Source organism: Elephas maximus, chromosome 2 (assembly GCF_024166365.1).
Source record: "Elephas maximus indicus isolate mEleMax1 chromosome 2, mEleMax1 primary haplotype, whole genome shotgun sequence".
Lineage (NCBI taxonomy): Eukaryota > Metazoa > Chordata > Mammalia > Proboscidea > Elephantidae > Elephas > Elephas maximus.
Window position 1 is genome coordinate 67,895,674 of NC_064820.1, and position 25,519 is coordinate 67,921,192.

The window sequence follows — 25,519 nt, forward strand, 5'->3', positions numbered from 1 at the left end:
GGAGGAGTTAGAGAAGTGAGGGCTCTAATAGGTTATGTGGTAGGAAATTTGTCATAATCCTTTCTGACCTACATGAACTGAATATGATTTTTCCCTAGAACTTTTTTAAGTTCTTTTCATTTTCACTGTTTTTATGACCCAGTATTATAGACCAAACATTTTGAAAAAAATACATGACCTCAGAAGTTGAGACAGAAAAAGACAAGACAGTAGAACCTGAAATTGAGATGTGCATGGATGGTGAGATAGTGGAAGCAGAATAGTATATTGAAAATATTTTGGAACATGGAGTTCAGAAGACATGAATTTGTGTCCTGGCTTAGCCATGTACTTGCCCAGTGATTTTAATCTACTCACAAAAAAACTCTAAGCCTTTGTTACTTCACCTGTTTAACGAAGGTGTGGAACCATTTACTGTATACTATCCCACAAGTATTGGTGTGAGAATAAAAGGAAATAATTGTACGTGAATATGTTTTGGAAAACTGCACAAAGCCAATAGTTACATATCCTTTTGAGAAGTTTTGTACTAATAGGAAAATGAGAGCTGGCACAGAAGTTCAAAGGATGAGAAGGTTTTCTAGGATCGTGTTTTAGTTTCCTTGTGCTGTTGTAACAGAAATGCCACAAGTGGGTATCTTTAAGAAGAGAAATTTATTTTCTCACAGTTCAGCAGGCTAGTTGTCCAAATTCAGAGTGTGGCTCTAGACAGAGATTCTTTGTTGTCAATTTCAGCTTCTAGTAGCCAGTAATCCTTGGCTCCTTGGTGATCTTCATGTAACATCTATCTTCCCTTGTTTGTACTCATGCCTCTGTGTCTAATCTGCTCTGCTTCTTGTAACTCAGAAGTGTTTCGGTTTAGGATACACCCTACACTGATATGGTCTCATTAACATAACAGAGCAAACTCTCTTCCAAAACAGAATTTTATCCACATATATAGGAGTTAGGATTCCAACACATACCTTTGAGGGACATAATTCAGTTACAAACAGATGGGAAAGCCTAAACAAGTCAATAGACTGGGTAAAGTAACCAAAAAACTTGAAGAGACTAAAGATGAAAGGAAACCCTGGTGGCTTAGTGGTTAAGTGCTAGGCTGCTAACCGAAAAGTCAGCAGTTTGAATCTACCAGGTGCTCCTTGGAAACCCTATGGGGCAGTTCTACCCAAAAGCAATGTTTTTGGAAACCCTGGTGGCATAGTGGTTAAGTGCTATGGCTGCTAACCAAAGGGTTGGCAGTTCAAATCTGCCAGGCGCTCCTTGGAAACTCTACGGGGCAGTTCTACTCTGTCCTATAGGGTCACTTTGAGTCGGAATTGACTCAATGGCACTGGGTTTTTTTTTTTTTTCTGGTTTTAAAGATGAAAGGTGGTTTGCGTGTGTGTCTAAGGGGGTAATAATGTGACAGATTGAAGGTGCTAAGAATGATTAGTTGGGTTTTGTTGTTGTTTTGTTTTACTTTGTTTTTTGGTCAAAAGGAGGAAAACTTCAAAAAAAAAAAAGAGGAAAGGTGCTAAACTATTTTCCAGGAGTCAATATTATAAACAAGTTCTTCCTAATATTCATTTTTTGGAGTTTTATCCTGCTGCCTCTATTAGATTATAAGTCTTCTGAAGAGAAAGTGTCCTTATACAGGTAGTGCCCAAGTTATGAACATCTGACTTATGTACAACCTGTAGTTATGAGCCAACTACCTTAAAGCTTATTATATTAAAAACTTGAGGTACATAAAAAGGTTCATATTAACAAATGGTTGTTACTTTGCAATGCACATCAAAACTTTATCATTATTACCGTTGTATTATGTTAAAGGTGTTTTCTTTAATGTTTTCAATGCATAGAAAGGTACACTATTTTACTAAATACTAAGACAGACATTTGACTTACTGACATTAGATATGACCCTTACTTAACTGTTGCAACTTACATACAAATTTGACTTAAAGACAGACTTAGGAAGGAAACTCGTTTGTAATGTGTATACTGCCTGTATTTCATGTCATTTTCCCCATTATTTTCATATAGTGTCTGAATGTAGGGGATGGTTCCTAAATAAGACTGGCCATCTGCAATATTTTAAACATGGCACAACAGCTAAAGCTGTTCCATTTCAAATTCTGCATAAGGTGTGTAGCTGCTATACAATAACAACAGTGGAGCAAAACTGGCAATAAATTTAGGAATAACAATAGAGGAAGACAGATTCACAAATAGGAAAAAAATGAACTTTTCCATTTTCCACCCATGAGTATATTACACAGAAAATGAAAACTATTAATATGGCTCCATGTGTCTTAGATATAAAATTAGTTCCTTTGTCCAGCTATCCAAGTTGCATATTGCTTCCCATAGTGCTTCCATTGTAAAACTTGTCCTTCCCTTAATAATTTTTTTTTTTTAATGTGGGCATAAGAGGTAAACAATAGATTCATGTATACCTGCCATCCTACCATCATTATTTTAAAAGGCCTTTGACTCTTGCAGAAGAATAGACCCAGTTACACTAGCTAATGATTACTGGTTCATTCAAATAGCTTTTCTATGACAAATAATAAAAATAGAATAATAAAGGTCATATCTTCTCTTAGAAGAACACTCACATCACTGATTATAAATCCATCTTAGCACTTCTGTCATCAGTAATAAAAAGTGGCTGCACTGGTTATGTACGGTAATTCCAAGCTAAGGAGTGTATTGAATGATGCATTTGTTTCTCATCAAAGCACCCAGCACAGCATTATAGGAAGTTCAAGTTTGTTATTCCCTCATATATCAAAGTCAGCTTGCCAGTGTTGTATTTATTGACCTGTCCAACTCCTTTTCCATGATTGATCACTTTTGCCACCCAAAGGTTTTGTCTGTTGCCCTGTCATAGCAAAGTTCTCTACAGTGCTTTGGGAATTAAAATGCCCCTTTACTCTTTCTCTGGGAAAATTCTTAATTTTATAGGAACAAGGACATCTGGGACATTTGCTTGTCCAATATCCATTCCCTCCTTTATTACCAAAGGAAACTTTTCTATTTTGTTTAAAGTTGCAAGGTGCCTATCTTCATATTTGATTTCTCAGGCATCTTTGTAGCTTATCAGTAGCTAAGTTATACGACTCAGGCCAAAATTACATAAATAGTGATCTATTGGGTAGAACTTAGAAAAAGCTATTGTTTTCCTAATAAAAGGGGACAAAGCATTCAGCGTTCACCTTTGCCTTTATTCTGACTCCACTTCTTTCTTCTGGTAGGTGAACACGATATATAGCATACATGGTAACGAAACAACAGTTTTGGGAACGTGAGAATGAAATTAGTAAGTTTGCTGATATCTACGTCCCTTATGGCATTTCTAGGAGCCAACCTTCCACCTCGGGACTGGCTACCTCTGAACTTTTTGTTGACCGAGAAAAATTGCTCCCTGTTACATTTAAGTGACTGGCATTTGAACCTTCTGTTATAGGCTGGTAAAAACAACACTAACAGATTACCAGATCTAGAATGTAAGTGTAACAATTCCAAAATAGCTGGACTTTTTGATATTTTGTCTTAGAAAGGCAGTGGCTTTTTCTACACATTAATTTCAAGGTTCAAACACTCTATTTTCATAGTTACAACTTACATACTTTGGATTACCAAATATTATATATGTGAAACGAACTAGGTTCATTTTACTCTTTCCTTCCTTGATTGAACATGTCCCAAAAATCTGACATATTAATATAGATGACATAGAAATCTTTGGTTCTATCTTCAGTGTGATGCTGACACAGTGTCATGTGATTCTTTCCCTCTAGGGCCTAACTCATTCTCTGACTATAATTTAGTCCTCAGAGAGGTCCCTCTAGATGAATTCCAGAGTTTGAAATACAAGAGAAAAGGAGGAAAGAAGCAAAGAAGGAAAAGGTTCAGGCAAGAGACAGTTGACTTCCCCAGCTTCAGGAATTCAAACTAACGACTCTCAGAAACACAAGAATGAAGAATATCTATATGATAAACATTAGTGTATTTATGTGACTTTTTTATATAGTTGACTCTTTCCTACCTTATATTGCTTTATTTTCCTCATTAAGTAGCTCATATGTGTTTAGTGGCACAAACCCAAGAATATAAGCCATGAGCATTTGCTAATTAAAAAATGTATTTTCAGTTCTCCTGAAATATCCCCAAAGGATATTTCATAAATATCCCCAAAGGATATTTTCTGAATCTGAAGTCTCAAAAGTGACTATCCCATTCCCCATTGCTGTTGAATCGATTCTGATTCACAGTGACCCTGTAATAGAGAGTAGAACTGACCATAGGACATCTAAGGAGCCGCTCATGGATTCAAACTGCTGACTTTTTGGTTAGCAGCCAAGGTTTAACCACCACACCACCAGGGCTCCAAAAGTGATTATAACAGGTATTTTTCTAATAATGTATGTATTAATAGGCAAAGGTATTACTATCCATTTTATTACTGAATTATATCCCTAAAAGTAAAACTAATTACAGCATGGATCATTAAAATATACCAGTCATCATATATCTAAGTGCATTTAGAGATGATGCATTCATTAGAATTTCTTTTTAAGACTTACAGAAAAAAAAAATGATCTTTAATCAGCTTTGGAAGAATGCTGTAGCCAAGCAGTAACTGGAGAGCAATTGATATATTAATGGCAAGGAAATACAACAAGATAATGCAGCCTCTTTGAACGAACAACTTCTGGAATCTAAACCTGCTGCAGGGAATAATCACTTACCAACTACAGAATATCCCACATCTTACTTACTACTGACAACTAACCAAAAAAAGCCAAAACCATTGCTGTCGAGTCGATTCCAGCTCATAGCGACATGACAGGTCAGAGTAGAGCTGCCCCACAGGGTTTCCAAGGAGCTGCTGACCTTTTGTATAGCACTTAACCACTATTGACAGCTTAAAAAAAAAAAACAAAAAAAACACTGCCATCGAGTTGATTCCAACTCATAGTGACCCTATAGGACAGAGTAGAACTGCCCTGTAGAGTTTCCAAGGAGCACCTGGTGGATTTGAACTGCCGAACTCTTGGTTAACAGCCATAGCACCTAACCACTACTCCACCAGGTTGTCCACTGACAGCTAGGAGTACCCGGATAGATATGAATAAAAATAAAAGGAACAAGAAACACCATGATGGAAGCACAAACTTTATCAGACATGCAAAAAAGAATTTATTGATTCTTATTATTATGTGCTTCTAGGAGTTCTGCTTCTCGATAAGTGGCATGGGAAGAATTTGGAACACACTCTCCAGGAAACTATGCGGTAAGTGAAATTTGCATTTAGTTACTACAATTTGTTTCTCTTTGGATGTCATCGTCTCTTTTTCTGCCTCCATCCTGTATTCAAAACCTGAAGCCTAGTCTCTGTGCCATACTCACTTTTCAACATCTACTCTCAAATCCTTCATTCCACTTCAGGTAAAATGTTTAAACTTGAGAACATCTAAAACCTTTCTCTTCAAGGGCTACTTGAATTTTAATAAGGACTAAGATCTGGAGTTAAATGAAGGAAAGACCAGAAGATGGTATACTGCACTCCCAGTTTTAAATGATCACTTTAAATATGAAAAGGAGAATAAAGAAAAAGAGAGTCTTCACAGCATAATATTCAATTCTGAGAGGGTCAAAGACACAGATTTTACTCACTATTCACGATAGCCAAAAGTGGAAGCAACCTAAATATCTATGAACAGAATAACGGATAAACACAAAATGTGGCATATACATATCATGGAATATTATTCAATCATAAAACGAAACAAAGTTCTGATACATGATACAACATGAATCAACCTCAAAAACATTACGCTGAGTGAAATAAGTCAGTCACAAAAGGAAAAGTATTGTATTATCCCACATACACAATATCTATAATACACAAGGAAGCTCTGATGGCATAGTAGTTAAGAGCTACAGCTGCTAACCAAAAGGTCGGCAGTTCGAAACCACCAGGCACCCCTTGGAAAACCTATGGGCCAATTCTTCTCTGTCCTATGGGGTTGTTAAATGAGTCAGAATTGACTCAACAGCAATGAGTTTGGGTTTTTTTGTTTGTTTGTTTTTTATAATACACAAATGTATAGAGACCAAAATTTATTAGCTATTACCAGGAACAAGAGTGCACTGAGTTTCTATTACGGGTGACAGAAAAATCTGGAAACGGAGGGTGGTGATGGTGACACAACATGAAGAATGTAATTAATGTCACTGAATTATACAGATAAAAAGTGTTGAAATGCAAATGTTTTATTATATATATTTTTACCACATTAAAAAAAGAAAAAATAATAATTCACGAGTCCACAGGTGAGTAATTATCTCAGGCCATTTTTCTGACATAAATTAGGCTCACTCATGTACACTTGGTATAGACTGGTGACCTAGTGTGGCCTCAACTTCAATGACTAAACTGTTTTGGATCTGTTCCATATGTCCTATCTTCTATCAGTCTAGCCTGAGAAGGTTCTCACAGAAAAGGCAGAGAAGTAAGAGAGAAAATAGAAAGACTCAAGCACTTTTTCAAGCCTCTGATTATGTCATTTTTACTAAATGCTGTTGAGCATATAAAATGGCTGAATCCAGAGTGCAGAGGTGGGCAGGGTGCCCCACCCATAATGTAAGGGCACTAAAGTTACATAGCAAAGAGCAGGAATCCCGGGAGGGTTGAAAAATTAGAACTTTTTTTTTTTTTTTAATCAATCTATTATTCAGCTTCTCTCACCCTTTCTTTCCTAACACTATTGGGGTTTTTGGTTACTTCTTTTCCCCTGTGTTACTATGGGTTCATTTCTTTATTTACTGAAGTTTGTTGCCCAATAATTTCTTCATGAAAGGTGCTTGGAAATTGTATTCTGTCTGTTCTTACATGTTTAAAATGCTTTTCTATTTTTAAATATTTTATGACAATTTAGCTGGGAATAAATTTTAGGAGGTACATGTTTTTCATATGAGAAATGAATGGATAGTGATTCATTATTTCCTAACATTCAAAGTTGCTATAGAAAAAGATCTACTTGACATTTTTAATTGATATGCTGCTCATAGATACATCAAGTTCTGAGAACTTCAGGCCAAAACTCAAGCTGTTTCTAAAAATATATTTGGAAGAAGTCACAAATGAACTGACTGGTTTCAGTCCTTCCTTTTATAAGAACCAGAATCTGTAGATTAATAGAAAAAAAAAAAGTTGCTGTCAAGTCAATTTCAAATCATAGGGACCCTATAGGACAGAGTAGAACTGTCCTGTAAGGTTTCCAAGGAGTGGCCGGTGGGTTTGAACTGCCAGCCTTTGGATTAGTAGCTGAGCTCTGAACTACTTGGAGCCACAAGAATTCCAAGAGAGATGAATAAATAGAAAATTTGGAGATAATATGCTGTACATTTTTTGTAATAATCTGTATATTTTATACACAGTTTATGCAAAGCCTCATTTTTCTTTAGTCTTTAATAAAAATATTTAATGTCAAAGTTATCCTGGAATTCCTAGACTAATTTTTTTTCTTATGATGAATTTCACTGTGTTTAGAAAGATAGTATTTTAGTACTGACCAAAGATTCTGTAGAGGAATCCTGATCAAAAGGGGGAAAATGTGGAATAGAACTAAAAATTTTCAGAGACTCCAGATGTTCTGGAGCCACTGAGGCTGGATGAAGCCCCAAAACTATTGCCCTGAGATAATCTTTAAACCTTTATCCAAAAATGTCCCCTGAAATGAAGTCTTCTTTAAACCAAACAATAGTTTAGCTTTATTGGTAAAGAATGTCTACCTTATTGAGCATTGTCCTATTTTAAAGAACTATCTATATGGGATCGAATTGACAACAACAATTCAAAAGGTTAGATAGTAAACTCAGGGGGCAGCAAGTTTATGTTAATGGGGGAGGAACAATTCAGAAAAGCAAGGTGAAAACAACTTGAATTTGTACAACTAGAAGTATGTAATCAGGGTCACTAAATTGTACTTGCAGAACTTATTGAATTGGTGTATGTTTTGCTGTGTATATTTTCATTAACAGTTAGAAAAAACCCAAAGACTTAAAACAAAATAAAGGCCACAGTCCCAGCGCTCAAAAGAGAGAGAGAGAGAGAAAGACAAATAAGCTGTTCCTACCACATTTTTTTTTTTTTTACCACATTAGTGGACAGAGTCGAAATACCGTTTCAGCTAGTTTTCTTTTTCTCTTCCCAAATTCTCTATTTAAATGAAAATCATCAAAGGAATTGTTCTTAGAGATATCTCTTCTTCATCTTCACTGCCACAGTAAATTTATTCTCTTTTGTCATTTGGAAGTTTATGGCATCCTAGAAAGAAGTAATAGTCATTACGTGTCTTCAATCTCAATAGCTGCTGATGTATCAGCTGTCTCATTTCATAGTTATTCCTTCCTTTCAGAGTCTATTAACTTGCTGTTCCAGGCTCAGCAATCTGTAACCAACAGTAAAGACCACCACACGTGTAAGGATTTAAGTGCTGTCTGCTAAGCTCAATAAATAGATCAAAATTTTGTTTGGTAAAATTTCCTCTTTCAATTCAATTTTGTCTGATCGTCTTGGAGGAGAATTGACTGAAATCAGCCTTGCATTTGTAATGATTAATTTATATTCCTCATCCACATGTTTTTCTTTCTATATTTATTGACTGGTTCTAGCAGAAAAGTGTGTTTGTTATCTGCTTGTTCCTTCCCTAGCTGTCATTATTAAAAACTATTTGCTTTTCCCTGGTTTCTGCAAGAAAGTTGAGCTGGAATTGAAAAGTTTTACACTGGCAATACTGCACATGAAATCTATCATCCCATTATCCTCTAGAGGAACTAAAAGCACAGTGTTAGTTAAGGCTGAGCTGATTCTTGCATTCAGACAGGACTTTTGAGGTTTAGAATATATGATCAGCCTTAACAATGGAAAAGAATTTCACTGTAACTAAAAGATGAATCTACTTTAAGTAATCACCAAACTAGGTTCAGAGTTTGCTGAAGTTTTTCCAACACTGTGTCTAAAACTTAATTTGTTCTTATTCTATATGAAGTTAGCTTATCCTACTGAAAAATAGAACATTTGAGGTATCAGGGGAAGAATAACTGATCAGTTTTTAGTGGCAAGCAAATATAATTGGAAAAAACACTCACTTGACATGTACTTGTCTTATTTTATAAAGCTAATCTCTTTCCCTTTCCTGGGAGTTTCTTGCAGTATTATTATTATTATTAAACTGATCTGATGTTAGTTCCTACGTTAAAAGAGAATTATATTGTTGTAATACAATCTCTGGGTTCATTTTTCAAGGGTACATTTTACAATTCCAAGTCCAAAATGGTAAAAAACTACAAAATGTATGTTATGGCAAAAACCGTTTGTAAAAGTGATAGAAATCTACCAATCCAGGAAAAATGGACTATTAAGTCAGTAGGCACCACTCCTGTGCCTGGATACCCCATGTAGAACCTTGATCATGGACACTGAAATAATCACCTGTGCACAATACTGTGAGAATTGCAGTGTGATTTCCTCCTTGCACCATTCTCCAGAGAAGAAAACATAAATACCATACCCCTATTTACTCCCTATAGGGCCCCTATGAGTTGGAATCGACTCGACAGCACTGGGTTTGGTTTGGTTTTTTGGTATCTACTCCCTAAGGAGGCCTGGCTGTGCAATGGTTAAGCACTCGGCTGCTAATCAAAAGGTCAGTGGTTCAAACCTACCTGCCACTCCACAGAAGAAAGATGTAGCAATGTGCTTCTGCATAGATTTAAAAAAAAATTACAGCCTTGGAAATCCTATGGGGCAGTTTTACTTTGTCCTATAGGGTTGCTGTGAGCCAGAATCCACTGAACGGCAATGGGTTTGGTGGTTATGATCTACCCCCAAGTGAGCAGAAAGCTCAGATCAACACTGCAGTGAGGCAAGAAATGTTCTCTGTCACTGCATCAATGGGAAAGTTTAGTTTTTCACAAAGCTAAAACAATAACAATCATGTAAGGTATCACATTACACTATTGCCAGTTATTCCTAGCATTAGGGATAATGCCAGGCAAGAGCTGGAAATCCTGCTTTCATTTTTTATAGGTCAAAAGCCTCCTGCCTTATATGTTCTCGTCCTTTACCAGCTACCAAGCACAACAATCTCGGGATGTCAAATGGCAGTTTCCAGCATGGAAGGAATGTGGGATCCAGGAAAAGATAGTTGGGGCTTTTAATACACATACTTCAATAGTGCATTTAGCTAGGGCAAGAACAAACCTTTATTCATGAGAGCAATTTCAAACTATGGTATTTATTTTGTCTCTGGATTATTCTTTGGAATCTGGATTTCTACTCAAATGTGGCATGGTTACAAATAGTAGAACTACCTGAAACCGATAGCATGTGGTGATGTTCTCTTATGATTGAAGAGTTAGGTAGGCGCTGTCACTAATCCCATATCAATGAATGTAAATGTCTTCTCCACAAAACCATTCTGCTGTCTTTCAAGGAAAGAATGAATCAAATTGGTTGTGTGTTTTGCTTCCTTCACGGGCCCCCAGAATGCCCTGGCATGAGGCTAAAATTATGCCATTTGTACACATACTTGTTTATTAATATAGAATCCAAGCTGATTAATGAATAATTAAATATTCTTTGCTGGCAATGCCGTCATTTTCACCTTGGCTGAGGCCTTCTCACTGGTCAGATAAGAGGGAAATTGTTTTGAGAACTCTCAATGTCACTGACTTTTACAAACTCGGAGAAGCAAGAATAACAAAAAACTAATAAACTGCTCATGGATACAGAGGAAACATCATCTTCCAGATGAAAGATCTGTCCAATAATAGTTCTTTTAGGAAGTTTTTATTTCCTGCATAAAACCTTTAGCCTCGGAGGACTTCAGATAGACCATAATTTCTCCTGGTCATTGTTTTCCCCATATACTTCTTTAAATTTGAGTTCCCATACCTCAAGCTAGAATTATGCACAGTTAGAAAGGATCTCGTTTCTGTGCTGAGGCTTGACAGCTTCTATAACAACATTCTTAAAAAAAAAAAAACTATGTGGTCAATGACTGCAAAGTCACTTGGCAGTATGGCCATTTCTGAACAAATAAAAACAAAACAGACAACTGATTCTAAAATTGTAATCATATTTGGGAGAGTAGTCATGATTCACTTTAAAGATTGAGTGTCTCATGTGAAACAGAAAGGGTTTGAATTTATTGCCCCCGTGACCTTTTCTGTAAGCTAAGAATTTGAAAATCTTTTCCCAAAGTTAAATTTTGACTTGAAGACATATTGATTCCTTTTGTTTATTCACTCATTAACACTGTTATTGAGAAACTACTTCATGAATTCTGGACATTCACAATGGTGACTGAAACAGCGTCTTAGGCTAGGTTCTCCAGAAATGCAAAACCAGTAAAGTGTATAAATATGTATGTATATAGACAGATTTACGTCAGGGAGACAGCTCACATGATTGTAGAAGCTGGAATGTCCCAAGCCCATGGATCAGGATAGAGGTTTCTCCTGATTCACGTAGGTGCAGGGGCTGGTGAACCCAAGACCACCAGGTTGGAGGGTAGAGCTCTTGCTCACAGACTGTGAAGGCTGATGAATCCCAAGTTCGGTAGACAAGACTGCAAGGCTTCTTCTGATTCATGTAGCTGCAGGGGCTGGTGAACCCAAGATCAGCAGGTCAGCAAGCAGGACTCTTGCTCACAGGCTGTGAGGATCAATTAATCCCAAGATTGGCAGGTAAGCTGCTAGCTGAAGTCAGGTGAACAAGAGGCATCTGCAGGACCCTGAACCAGCCAAAAACCTTGGCAAGGAGAGTAGGAAGGAAGTAGGCAGTGGAGGGCGGAGAGATGAAGGCTGAGAGGGCGGTGAGCCACCACGGGACATGCCCCCACTGGTACCATACAGCAGATTCTATTGTGGGGGTGATCACATACCAGATTTCAACAGGGAAGTGATCACAGTATTACACAACTGCCAAAACACTGAGAATCATGGCCCAGCCAACACTCAATCTTAACCAATTCAAACAGGTAATGGAAGAAAACAAGCATTGAACAGGTATCCAAATATAAGTGATAATTTCAGATAGAGGTAGACACAAGGTACGAAATATCACAAGGTAACGGAATGTATGCCGGATGTTGGGGGTATGCTTCTCTGAGAAAGTATCATTCAAGCTAAGACGAAGCCAGTCATGCAAATATCCCAAGGAGTTGTGTTCCAGGCAGAGGGAATAGCAAATGAAAAACAAAACTTTTCTTTAGGATTGAATTAAATATAACCTATTTTCATGATAACCCATTGCTGTCAAGTTGATTCTGACTCACAGTGACCTAATAGGACAGAGTAGAACTGCCCCATAGGGTTTCCAAGGCTGTAATATTTATGGAAGAAGACTGCCACATCTTTCTCCCATGGAGTGGCTGATGGGTTCAATCTGCCAACCTTTTGGTTAGCAGCAGAGCGCTTTAACCACTGTACCACCAAGGCTCCTTACTTCCATGATAACATCTATATCCATCACCCGTCTGTCAGTTTGTCCTACTGTAGTGGCTTGTGTGTTGTTATGATGCCAGAAGCTACGCCACCAGTATTTCACAAACCAGCAGGATCACTCATGATGGATAGGTTTCAGTGGAGCTTCCAGACCAAGACAGACTAGGAAAAAAGGCCTGACCATCTACTCTCAAAAATTTGCCAATGAAAACCCTATTGGTCAGAATAGAATATTGCCTGACTGGACTCAAACATGTCAACGATTTTGAAGATGATGCAGAACCAGGCAACATTTTGTTTGGTTATACATAAGGTCATTATAAGTCACAGCTGACTTGCTGATAGCTAACATCTATGTAACATGAACTTAAACAATCACTGTCCCAATATTCAGTCCCAATACTAAGAAGCCAAGAGTAGGGGGAAGAAACATAGTATCAGGATCAATTTGCTTTGCAAATAAATTTCACATGGTACACTTTTTAGTGTGTTGTTAGAAGAGTCAGGTCGTCCTTCAGCAACTGTTCTCTCTTTACTTAGATTTTGCTCTATTCTTGTTATTTCTCCAAGTCTGTCATTCTCTGCCTTGAAAACTTTGGGGATTCAACACCATTAATTTATCAAGTAACTAAACAGGCACAGTTTTCCCCTTCAGTTAAAAATAAAGCATTTCTGTTAGTTTGGAAGAACTCTTTGACACTGACTATCTATCTCTGTATAAATAATTGATCTACCGCTCAAGAAAGCAGTCTTCCTCTATTAGCATTTGCCTCTCTTCAGCTTTTGAGGCAAGACCAAAAGAAATGGAATTGTGTGGATATAATTACACGTTACAGCAGCAGTTAATGCAGTCACTATAATTCCTCCAGGAATTAAAGGCACGAACATCTATTTTCTGAATTTATTGGACCTAAGATTTATTGATTTATTTATTTTATTCCTGTAGCTGCTAGCCAAAGGATCAGCAGTTCAAATCTGCCAGGCACTCCTTGGAAACTCTATGCGGCAGTTCTACTCTGTCCTATAGGGTCGCTATGAGTCGGAATCGACTCGACAGCACTGCGTGGGTAGTCAAAATGATTTGGGAGCACAACAGGGATAAATCAGAAGCTCAGAAATAATGCGTATCAGCTTCATAATTACACTCACTGCTCGGGGGAGGGGTACCCTTTTAGACTTGCATATTGATGTTTGGCTACGATAAAGCTCCCAATGGCGTAAGTGGCTATTTCTTAACTCAATTTCTGAAAACAGTTTCGAAAAGGTGGCTGTAAATACTAAGGACCGTATTGTTCAAAAGCAACCTAAAATCCACTTTGAAAGCAATGTTAATATACTAGATGGACTGACAGTTTTTAGTCGGCTGCTTCATATGTCAAGTGATAACTTGAAGGAAAATTGTGATTAGCCTGAGTGTAAAAAGTAAAAATCTCATTCCAAAAGAAGTATCACAGAGTAATTTCAGAAAGATTCAAAGGAGTCTAAAAGAGTGTAAGGGGCAGAGTTTGTTTTTTTCCATATTAGTCAGACAGGAATTAAAAAAGAGTACTCCCCTTCACTCTATTTCTTTTCTCATCAATTTCGACTCTTCCAATAAATTTCATGAAACTAGTTCCTAGTAGACACTCTCACCTTAAAATGTAAGTATCTCAAACTAAAAAAAACTAGAGAGAGAAAAATATCCAAAAGAGATACATATAAAAGATCATTTGAAGGAAGCTTAATGAATTGTCTCCTTTTTTCCTCTCTTTCTTTACATCTTCACAGGGTTGCATTAGCATGTGACTTCAGTGTGCATCCGAATATAAATTCTTTCTAGGAAAACTTTACTGTTAAAGTGAAACTTAGGCACCAAGGGTAGGAACCACCATGAAAATTTGAATGCACTCATATAGATGCTAGCATATAGATTTAACAGAGGAATAACGCTCTGAGAGTTTGAAGGTGAACTTGACCCTAAGGACTAAGGTCTGGAGTATACAAAATAGCATGGAGAAAAAGTCTACTTATTAACCTATCTATAAATGTGCCAGATATGACTGGCTATATAATAATGTGATATCTTCTCCATCTTAGAGGAGGGGTTGAATATTTGTAGAGAGAATTTTTTTTTTTAATTTCAGTACTACTTATACAATATTCTAATTTCAAAGGAATTTTTGCAAAGTTCAAAAGAGAGAGAGGATGTCACATTAAATGTATGTCATTTAAGATCCTCTTCTTGTTTAATAAGAAAAAGTGCTCTCTAGACTAAGAATGTAAGTCAACAGTCTTTGAGATTTAAAAAAATCTGGCTGGAAAGGACCTTGCTGCACTGACCTCATTGTAATAATGAAAATATCCCATTGATGCAGTTTGACTTCTGCGCTCAGGTCGGAGTTTGCACATGAGCCTCAATTATCTAATAAATACAAAAATGCATTTTTATCGTTAAACACAGCACAGTGCAGACCAATGACTAATTGTTACCTCCATGTCTTTAGGTAACCTTTAGTACCAGGATGGGTAACATCTTCTGATGAGAACCTGACATTGTGGTGGTATCATGTGGTAAAATACTGGTGACACAGCACCTGGCTCTGCTGTTAGGATTGGATAGAAGGGCAGCTTCCAACTACACATGGAACATTAACAGCTTCCCGAGCTCTATAACTGCAAATGAACCGTAATTTAGGGTAATCATTTCCTTGGCCCCCAATTTTGTTTTCTGAACTGCTGTTGTTGTTACTGTGGTCAGGTGGTGTCAATTCTGACTCATAGCAACCCTATGTACCACAGAATGAAACACTGCTGGGTCCTGTACCATCCTCACAATCGTTGGTATGCTTAAGCCATTTGTTGCAGCCACTGTGTCAGTTCATCTCGTTGAGGGTCTTCCTCTTTTTCGCTGACCCTCTACTTCACTAAGCATGATGCCCTTCTCCAGGGATTGATCCCTCTTGACAACATGTCCAAAGTATGTGAGATTTAGTCTCGCCATCCTTGCTTCCAAGGAGCACTCTTGTTGCATTTCTTCCAAGACAGATATGTTTGAACTGCTAATAGAGATAAAATGAAATGTTCTTTTTGATGATGAATGTGATGCCATTCATCTTCAATTTGTCATTCTAGACGATTGTCCAACTCAAATGTCCAATAGCAGCCCATTTGAGCTCAATAATGCACATATCAGTGATAGGGCCTGTCAGGGTAATATCCATATGTCTACAAGGGAGACCAGTTAATATGACTATTACTCAAACTTATGCACCAACCTCTAATGCCAAAGATGAAGAAATTGGAGATTTTTACAAACTTCTGCAGTCTGACATTGATAAAACACGCAGTAAAGATGCATTCATAATTACTGATGGTTGGAATATAAAAGTTGGAAACAAAAAAAAGAGGAAGGATTAGCAGTTGGAAAATACAGCCGTGGTGATAGAAATGATGCCAGAGATTGCATGATAGAAATTTGCAAGACCAATGACTTCTCCATTGCAAATATCTTTTTTTACCAACATAAATTGTGACTATACACGTGGACCTTGCCTGATGGAATACACAGGAATCAAATCGACTACATCTGTGGAAAGACACAATGAAGAAGCCCGATATCATCAGTTAGAACAAGGCCAGGGGCCAACTGCGGGACACACCATCAATTGCTCATATGTAAGTTCAAGTTGAATTGAAGCTGAAGAAAATTAAAACAAGTTGACAAGGGCTAAAGTACAAGCTTGAGTATACCCCACCTGAATTTAGAGACTATCTCAAGAGTAGATTTGACGCATTGGGCACAATGACCGAAGACCAGACAGCTTGTGGGATGACATTGAGGAAGTCATATGTGAAGAAAGCAAAAGCTCACTAAAAAGACAGAAAAGAAAGAAAAGACCAAAATGGATATCAGAAGAGACTCTGAAACTTGCTCTTCAACTAGAGTAGCTAAAGCACATAGAAAAAATGATGAAGTAAAAGAGCTGAACAGATGATTGCAAAGGGTGCCTCAAGAAGACAAAGTAAAGTATTATGATGAAATATGCAAAGCCCTGGAGTTAGAGAACCAAAAGAGAAGAATAGGCTTGGTGTTTCTTAAGCTGAAAGAACTGAAGAACAAAATTCAAGGCTTGAGTTGCAATATTAAAGGATTCTATGAGCAAAAAATTGAATGACACAAGAATTATCAAAAGAAGATGGAAGGAATTTAGAGAGTCACTACCAAAAAGAACTGGTTGACATTCAGCTATTTCAGGAAGTAGCATATAATCAAGAACCGATTATATTGAGGGAAGAAGTCCAAGTTGCACTGTAGGTGTTGGCAAAAAACAAGGCCTCAGGGACTGAAGGAATACTAATAGAAATGTTTTAACAAAGGAACTCAGTGCTGCAAGAGCTCACTCATCTGTGCCAAGAAATTTGGAAGACAGCTACTGGGCCAACTGACTGGAATAGATCCATATTCATGTACATTCTAAAGAAAGGTGATCCAACAGAATGCAGAAATTATCAAATAATATCATTACTATCACACTCAAGTAAAATTATACTGAAGATAATTCAAACTCAGCTATAGCAATACATTGACAGGGAACTGCCAGAAAATCAAGCTAGATTCAGAAGAGGACATGGAACAAGGGATATCATTACTGATTTCAGATGCATCTGGGCTAAAGCAGAGAAAACCAAAAAGATGTGTTTTATTGACCATGCAAAGACATTTTACTGTGTGGATCATAACAAATTATGGATAACATTGTGAAGACTGGGAATTCCAGAACAGTTAACTATGCTAACATAGAGCCGATACATAGTCTAAGAGGTAGTCGCTGAAACAGAAGAAGGGAATGCTGCATGGCTTAAAATCAGGAAAGGTGCGTGTCCAGGTTGTATCATTTCACTATATTTATTCATTCTATATACTGAACAGATAATCGAAGAAGCTGGATTATATGAAGAACAGGGCATCTGGATTGGAGGAAGACTCAATAACAACCCGCTTTATGCAGATGACACAACCTTGCTTGCCGAAAGTGAAGGGAATGTGAAGCACTTACTGATGAAGATCAAAGACCACAGCCTTCAGTATGGATTACATCTCAATGTAAAGAAAACAAAAATCCTCACAACTGGACCAATAAGCAACATCATGATAAATGGAGAAAAATTGAAGTTGTCAAGGGTTTTGCTTTAGTTGGATCCACAATCAATGCCCAAGGAAGCAGCAGTTAAGAAATCAAACAATGTATTGCATTGGGCAAAACTGCTGCAAAAGACCTCTTTCAGTGTTTGAAAGCAAAGATGTTACCTTGAGGACTAATTGTGCCTGACCCAAGCCATGGAATTTTCAATCTCCTCATGTGCTTACAAAAGTTGGACAATGAATAAGGAACACTGAAAAAGAATACATGTCTTTAATTATGGTATTGGTGAAGAATACTGAATATACCATGGACTGCCAGAAGGACAAACAAGCCTGTCTTGGAAGAAGTACAGTCAGAATGTTCCTCAGATGCAAGGATGTCTAGACTTCATCTCACATACTTTGGACATGTTATCAGGAGGGACCAGTCACTGGAGAAAGATATCATCCTCGATAACAGAGGGTCAGTGAAAGAGAGGAAGACTCTCAATGAGTGCCTGCTACCATGGGCTCAAACCTAGCAATGATTGTGAGGATGATGCGGGACAGGGCAGTGTTTTGTTCTGTTGTGCATGGGTCGCTATATGTTACAACCGACTTGACATCACCTAACAACAACAAAAACAAACAGAGATAAATAATTTGATGTTATTTGATTTCTTTTGTTCATTTAAGAATTGTAGAATACAAATAAGCCAAAGGAATCTATAAGGACATTGGCCCATCAATGGACAGAGCAAAGTAAGATGGAGCCTGATTATGAGTCTTGGTTACATCATTTACACTCTTCACCTTCTTTAATACTTGCTAAGATTCTCTCCCTCAGCCTAAAATGAGGATGGTAAGGCCTGTTCCTTACTTCCCAGAACATGCCAAGTATCTTCCCATATTAGTATGTTTGCACTAACTGTTGATTTTACCTGGAAGGAATGTTCTCCAAATGTGTACATGGCTAATCCCCTCTATATCTTCAAGTTTTTGCACAAACAGCCTCTTCTCAAAGAGATCTTTGTGGACACACTATTTAAAAAGGAAGGCTACCCTCCTTCATCCCCAGGACTTTTTGATCCTCTTTCCCTGGTTTATTATTATTATTTTCAGATTACTTCCTCTAACCAGCTACCAAACCAATCCAAATCCAGCGACCTTATAGGACAGTGTAGAACTGCCCCATACGGTTTTCAAGGGTGTATTCTTTACAGAAGCAGACTGCCACATCTTTCTCCTGTGGAAGAGCTGTTGAGTTTGAACTGCTGACCTTTAAGTTAGCAGCCAAGCACTTACCCACCACATCACCACGGCTCCTTTCTAATCAGCTACATATCTGTCTTATTTATTATGTTTGTTGTTTATTCTTGCTTTTCTGGAGTATAAATTCTGTAAGGATGGAAATTTTTGTGCTTTATTTCCTGATATGCCTGGCTCATAGTGAGTGCTCATGTTGAATAAATGTTGAACCAATTCAGTAATAGACTTATAGTACATTTAGCAATTAAGTTTTATTGTGCATATGACATCTTTTTATCATCTAAGAAATCTATGCTAAAGAAATATTCCCAAAGTTAAAAAGGTGAAAGAGAAGAAAGAACAAAGTTGCACATACAGCACACACATTTTAGTTATCCTATTTTTCTTTGTTCCACCTCATTATTAGGGGTGACCTTTGTTGAAGACCAAATCTCCACACCAGGAAAAATTGTAGAGGACAGACTTCACAGTATGATAGGAAAAGTGAATACGTCTTTGAGTCTGATTTTGTTAGGTGTCCTAATAAATTATTCATAGTATAGGAGTCTCTTCTAAAAATCCACTGATTTAGAATTTCATTATTTTAGCTGTAATGGCCACTGATCTTGGCCATTGATCTTATTTTCATTCATCATTGAAATCCTTGTTATTTCAGCACACAGCTGGAAGACATGCATTGCATAACAAGAAGTCAGAGCAACTCAGAAATGGCAGCCTCTCTTGTCAAAGAAAATTAATTCTGTAGAATATTCCACATTTCTGGGCTCCAAATCAAAGTAAATGATCCAGTTTTACAAGTGACGAGTAATGACCCCCATGATGCTCTAGATAGAGATTTCCCAGGAGAAAATTATGTAAACTATAGGTGAGTGTCAATACTTATCCAGATTCATAATTTAGATTGTGATTTATAGGCTTCAATTACTAGCCACTTATCTTTTAGGATGGCAGTTTAAACTCACATGTTTGTTTCAAAAGAAAATGATGAAAACAACTAATATGCTTATGTTCAGATGGTATTTTAGAAATAGATTTTGCCATTGGAGGCAAAATAGTTTTATTAAAAAAAAAAAAAGGACAAGGACAGTAGATGGTAGATGCTTCACCTTTATAAAGACAAATGATAAAGAAGAACAAAAACTCAAAGTAAAGGAATGGAGTGGATCTCAGTAGACCCTGCCTCAATCTCCTGGTTTAAAAACACAGGGATTTGAATATAAACAACTGCTTAGACCTACCAGTTGCCTTCCAGTTGATTCTGACTCACGAAGAACCCATATGTGCAGAGTAGAACTGCACTCCATTGAGTTTTCACTCAATCTCCTAAAAAATAATTTTTAATGATCTAGATTTAAGAACAACAAATCAGCTTTGTAAATGAATACTTGTATTAAAGATATACTCATTTTTGTTATAAAATAGAGCATATACTCTAAGGCTAAAGAGCCCACACTTGGATTAGGTCACTTGCTCAGAATCTCCCCAAGTATAGCCACCACCACCACCACCAGTCGGTGCCGTTGAATCTATTCTGACTCATGGCAACCTCATATGTGTTAGAGTAGATCTATGCTCCACAGGGTTTTCAATGGCTGATTTTTAAAAATTTAATTTTTATTGTGCTTTAAGTGAAAGTTTACAAATCAAGTCAGTCTCTCCTACAAAAATTTATACACACCTTGCTATACCATCCTAATTGCTCTCCCCCTAATGAGACAGCACACTCCTTCCCTCCACTCTCTCTCCTTGTGTCCATTCAGGCAGCTTCTGCCCCCCTCTGCCCTCTCATCTCCCCTCCAGACAGGAGATACCAAAACAGTCTCATGTGTCTACTTGATCCAAGAAGCCCGTTCTTCACCAGTAACATTTTCCATCCCATATTCCAATCTCAATCCCTGTTTGAAGAGGTGGCCCCAGGAAAGGTTCCTGTCTTGAGCTAAAAGAAGGTCTGGGGACCATGATCTCTGGCGTCCTTCTAGTCCCAGTCTGACCATTAAGTCTGGTCTTTTTTCAAGAATTTGAGGTCTGCATCCCACTGCTCTCCTGCTCCCTCAGGGGTTCTCTGTTGTATTGCCTGTCAGAGCAGTCATTTGTTGTGGCCAGATATCATCTAGTTCTTCTGGTCTCAGGCTGATGTAGTCTCTGGTTTATGTGGCCCTTCCTGTCTCTTAGGCTCATAGTTACCTTGTGTCTTTGGTGTTCTTCATTCTTCCTTGCTTCAGGTGGGCTGAGACCAATTGATGCATCTTAGATGGCTGCTTGCTAGTGTTTAAGACCCCAGACACCACTCTCCAAAGTGGGATGCAGGATGTTTTCTTAATAGATTTTATTATGTTAATGGCTGGTTTTTTAGAAGTAGATTTTCAGGCCTTTCTTCTGAGTTGCCTCTGAATGAACTCAAAGCTTCAGCCTTTTGGTTAGTAGCTAAGGGCGTTAACCATCTGGATTATCTATATACTCGCCCCTCCCAAGTATAGAGAGAGATATTAATAGCAATGATCACAGCTCAAGTGCCTACTGAAGTTAGATAAATAAAGTGATATCTGAAGCAGCCCTTGTATGACAATAGTGTGAGGACAGGGAATATCTGGATAATGGATTCAAAGGAAATTGTTTTAAAAATTGTGAACAGTGTATTAGTAGGCTGATTCAGTTTCTAAATTGCCAATATTTGACCTCTCTTTTTTTTTCCTTAATCATATAAGTAAAAGAGATCAACAAAGTTTCCACTCCCAGAATAAAGGAAAGGTCTATCTCAAAGAAAAATTCCATTCCCCTCATAGAAGGCAGACATATCTAGCACACTCGAAAATGACAGTTTTTGACATTCAGTGATTTTGCAACCCATTTTCTACCATATACACCACTATATATGTACATATCTGTAAAAAAAAAATATGATTATTTGAATTTTTTATTCTGCTTTAGGTGAAAGATTACAACTCAAGTTAGTTTCTCATACAAAAATTTATACACACATTGTTATGTGACACTAGTTGCTCTCCCTATAATGTGACAGCACACTCCTCCTTTCCACCTTGAATTTCCTGTGTCCATCCCACCAGCTCCTAACCCTTCCCGCCTTCTCATCTCACCTCCAGATGGGCACTGCTCATTTAGTCTCATGTATCTACTTGAACTAAGAAGCATACTCTTCACGAGTATCATTTTATGTCTTATAGTCAAGTCTAATCTTTGTCTGAAGGGTTGGCTTTGAGAATGGTTTTAGTTCTAGGTTAACAGAGAGTCCAGGGGCCATGTCTTCTGGGGTTCCTCCCATCTCAGTCAGACCATTAAGTCTGGCCTTTTTACATAAATTTGAGTTTTGCATCCAGCTTTTCTCGAGCTCCGTCAGGGACTCTCTGTTGTGATCCTTGTCAGGGTGGTCATTGGTGGTAGCCGGGCACCATCTATTTCTTCTGGTCTCGGGCTGATGGAGTCTCTGGTTATGTGGCCGTTTTTTTCTCTTGGGCTAATATTTTTCTTGTGTCTTTGGTGTTCTTCATTCTCCTGTGCTCCAGGTGGGTTGGGGCCAATTGATGCATCTTGGATGGCCATCTGCTAGCTTTTAAGGCCCCATATACCACTCAACAAAGTGGGATGCAGAACATTTTGTTAATAAACTTTGTTATGCCAATTGACCCAGATGTGCCACAAAACGATGGTCCCCAGACCCCCACCCCTGCTACTCTGTCCCTTGAAGTGTTTGCTTGCATTCAGGAAACTTCTTAGCATTTGGTTTAGTCCAGTTGTGCTGACTTCTCCTGTATTGTGTGTTGTCCTTCCCTTCACCTAAGATAATTCTTGTCCACTCTTTAATTAGTGAATTCCCTTCTCCCCCTCAATCACCTTCCTAATCATCAAAGAATGTTTTCTTCTGTGTTTAAACCTTTTCTTGAATCCTTATAATAGTGGTTTCATACAATATTTGTCCTTTTGCAACTAATTGCACTCAGCATAGTGCCTTCCAGATTCATCCATGTTAAGAGGTGTTTCACAGGTTCATCATTGTTCTTTATCGTTGTGTAGTATGCCATTGTGTGAATATACCATAATTTATTTATCCATTTGTCCCTTGATGGGCACCTAGGTTGTTTCCATCTTTTTGTTTTTGTGAATAGTGCTGCAAGGAACATGGCTGTGCATATGTCTACTTGTGTGATGGCACTTATATCTCTAGGATATATTCCAAAGAGCAGGATTGCTGGATCCTATGGGAACTGCTAGAAATTCAGGCCAGCTTCAGAAGAGAACATGGAACCAGGGATATCATTGTTGATGTCAGATGGATCCTGGCTGAAAGCAGAGAATACCAGAAGGATGTTTACCTGTGTTTTATTGACTATGCAATGGCAATCGACTGTGTGGATCATAACAAACTATGCATAACATTGCGAAGAATGGGAACTCCAGAACACTTAAATGTGCTCATGAGGAAGCTTTACGTAGATCAAGAGGCAGTTATTTGGACAGCACAAGGGGATACTAATTGGTTTAAAGTCAGGAAAGATGTGCGTCAGGGTTGTATTCTTTCACCATACCTATGCAATCTGTATGCTGAACAAATAATCCAAGAAGCTGGACTATATGAAGAACAGGACATCAGGTTTGGAGAAAGACTCATTAACAACCTGCATTATGCAGATGACACGACCTTGCTTGCTGATAGTGAAGAGGACTTGAAGCACTTACTAATGAAGATCAGAGACCACAGCCTTCAGTATGCATTGCAACTCAACATAAAGAAAACCAAAATTCTCACAACTGAACCAACGAGCAACACCATGATAAACTGAGAAAAGATTGAAGTTGTCAAGGATTTCGTTTTACTTGAATCCACAATCAACAGTCATGGAAGCAGCAGTCAAGAAATCAAAAGACGCATTGCATTGGGCAAATCTGCTGCAAAGGACCTCTTCAAAGTGTTGAAGAGCAAAGATGTCACCCTGAAGACTAAGGTGCACCTGACCCAAACCATGGTATTTTCAATCATATCATATGCATGTGAAAGCTGGATGATGAATAAGGAAGACTGAAAAAAGAATTGAGGCCTTTGAACTGTGTGTTGGCAGAGAATATTGAATATACCATGGACTGCCAAAAGCATGAACAAATCTGTCTTAGAAGAAGTACAGCCAGAATGCTCCTGAGAGGCAAGGATGGAGAGACTGCGTCTTACATACTTTGGACATGTTGTCAGAAGGGATCAGTCCCTGGAGAAGTACATCATGCTTGGCAGAGTACAGGTTCAGTGGAAAAGAGGAAGACCCTCAACGAGGTGGATTGACACAGTGGCTGCAACAATGAGCTCAAGCATAACAACGATTGTAAGGGTGGCTCAGGACCAGGCAGTGTTTTGTTCTGTTGTGCATAAGGTCGCTATGAGTTGGAGCTGATTTGAAAGCACCTAACAACATAAACAACAATGGTACTTCTATTTCTAGATTTTTAAGGAAGTGCCAAATGAATTTCCAAAGTAGTTGTACCATTTTACATTCCCATCAGCAGTGTATAAGTGTTCCAGTCTCTCCCCAACCTCTCCAACATTTATTATTCCGTGTTTTTTTGGATTAATGCTAGGCTTGTTGGGGTGAGTTGGTATCTTATTGTAATTTTGATTTGCATATCACTAACGGATAACGATTGTGAGCATTTCCTCATGTATCTGTTAGCCAGCTGAATGCCTTCTTTGGTGAAGTGCCTGTTCATATCCTTTGCCCATTTTTTAATTGGGTTATTTGTCTTTTTGTTGTTGAGGTTTTGCAGTAGCCTCTAGATTTTAGAGATTAGACCCTGTAGGGTTATGTCACAGCCAAAAATTTTTTCCCAGCCTGTAAGTTGTCTTTTTACTCTTTTGGTGAAGTCTTTTGATGAGCATAAGTGTTTGATTTTTAGGAACTTTTTTTTCTCAGTTACCTAGTTTCTCTTCTGGTGTTTGTGCATTGTTGGTTATGTTTTGTATTCTGTTTACGCCAAGTGTTATGGCTCCTAGCATTGTCTCTATTTTACTTCCATGATTTACTCCCCCTCCCATAACCATCAAAGATTGTTTCTTTTTGTGTGTAGACCATTTCATAAGTTTTTATAGCAGCAGTCTTATATAACAAGTTTTTAATTTTTTGAAGATCCCGGTTATCTAGCTTATCTTCTGGAGTTTGTGTGTTTTTAGTTATGGTTTGTATCCTGTTAATGCTGTGTATTAGGGCCTCTAGTATTGATCCTATTTTGTCATCTATGGTCTTTATATTTTTCAGTTTTATGTTTAGGTCTTTGATCCATTTTGAATTAGTTTTTTGTGTGGTGTGAAGTATGCGTCCTGTTTCATTTTTTTGCAGATGGACATCCAATTTTGCCAGCATCATTTGTTAAAAAGACTCTTTTCCCCATTTGATGGGCCTTGGGTCCTTATCAAAGATCAGGTGACCTTAGTTGAATGGATTCAGATCTAAGTTTTCAATTCTCTTCCATTGGTCAATGTATCTGTCATTATTCTTGTACCAGGCTGTTTTGACTACCATAGCTATATAGTAGGTTCTGAGGTCAGTTAGTATAAGTCCTCCTACTTTATTCTTTATCAATAGTGCTTTCGATGGCACTGGGCTGGGCTGGGCTATCCAGGGCCTCTTCTAATTCTAGGAATTT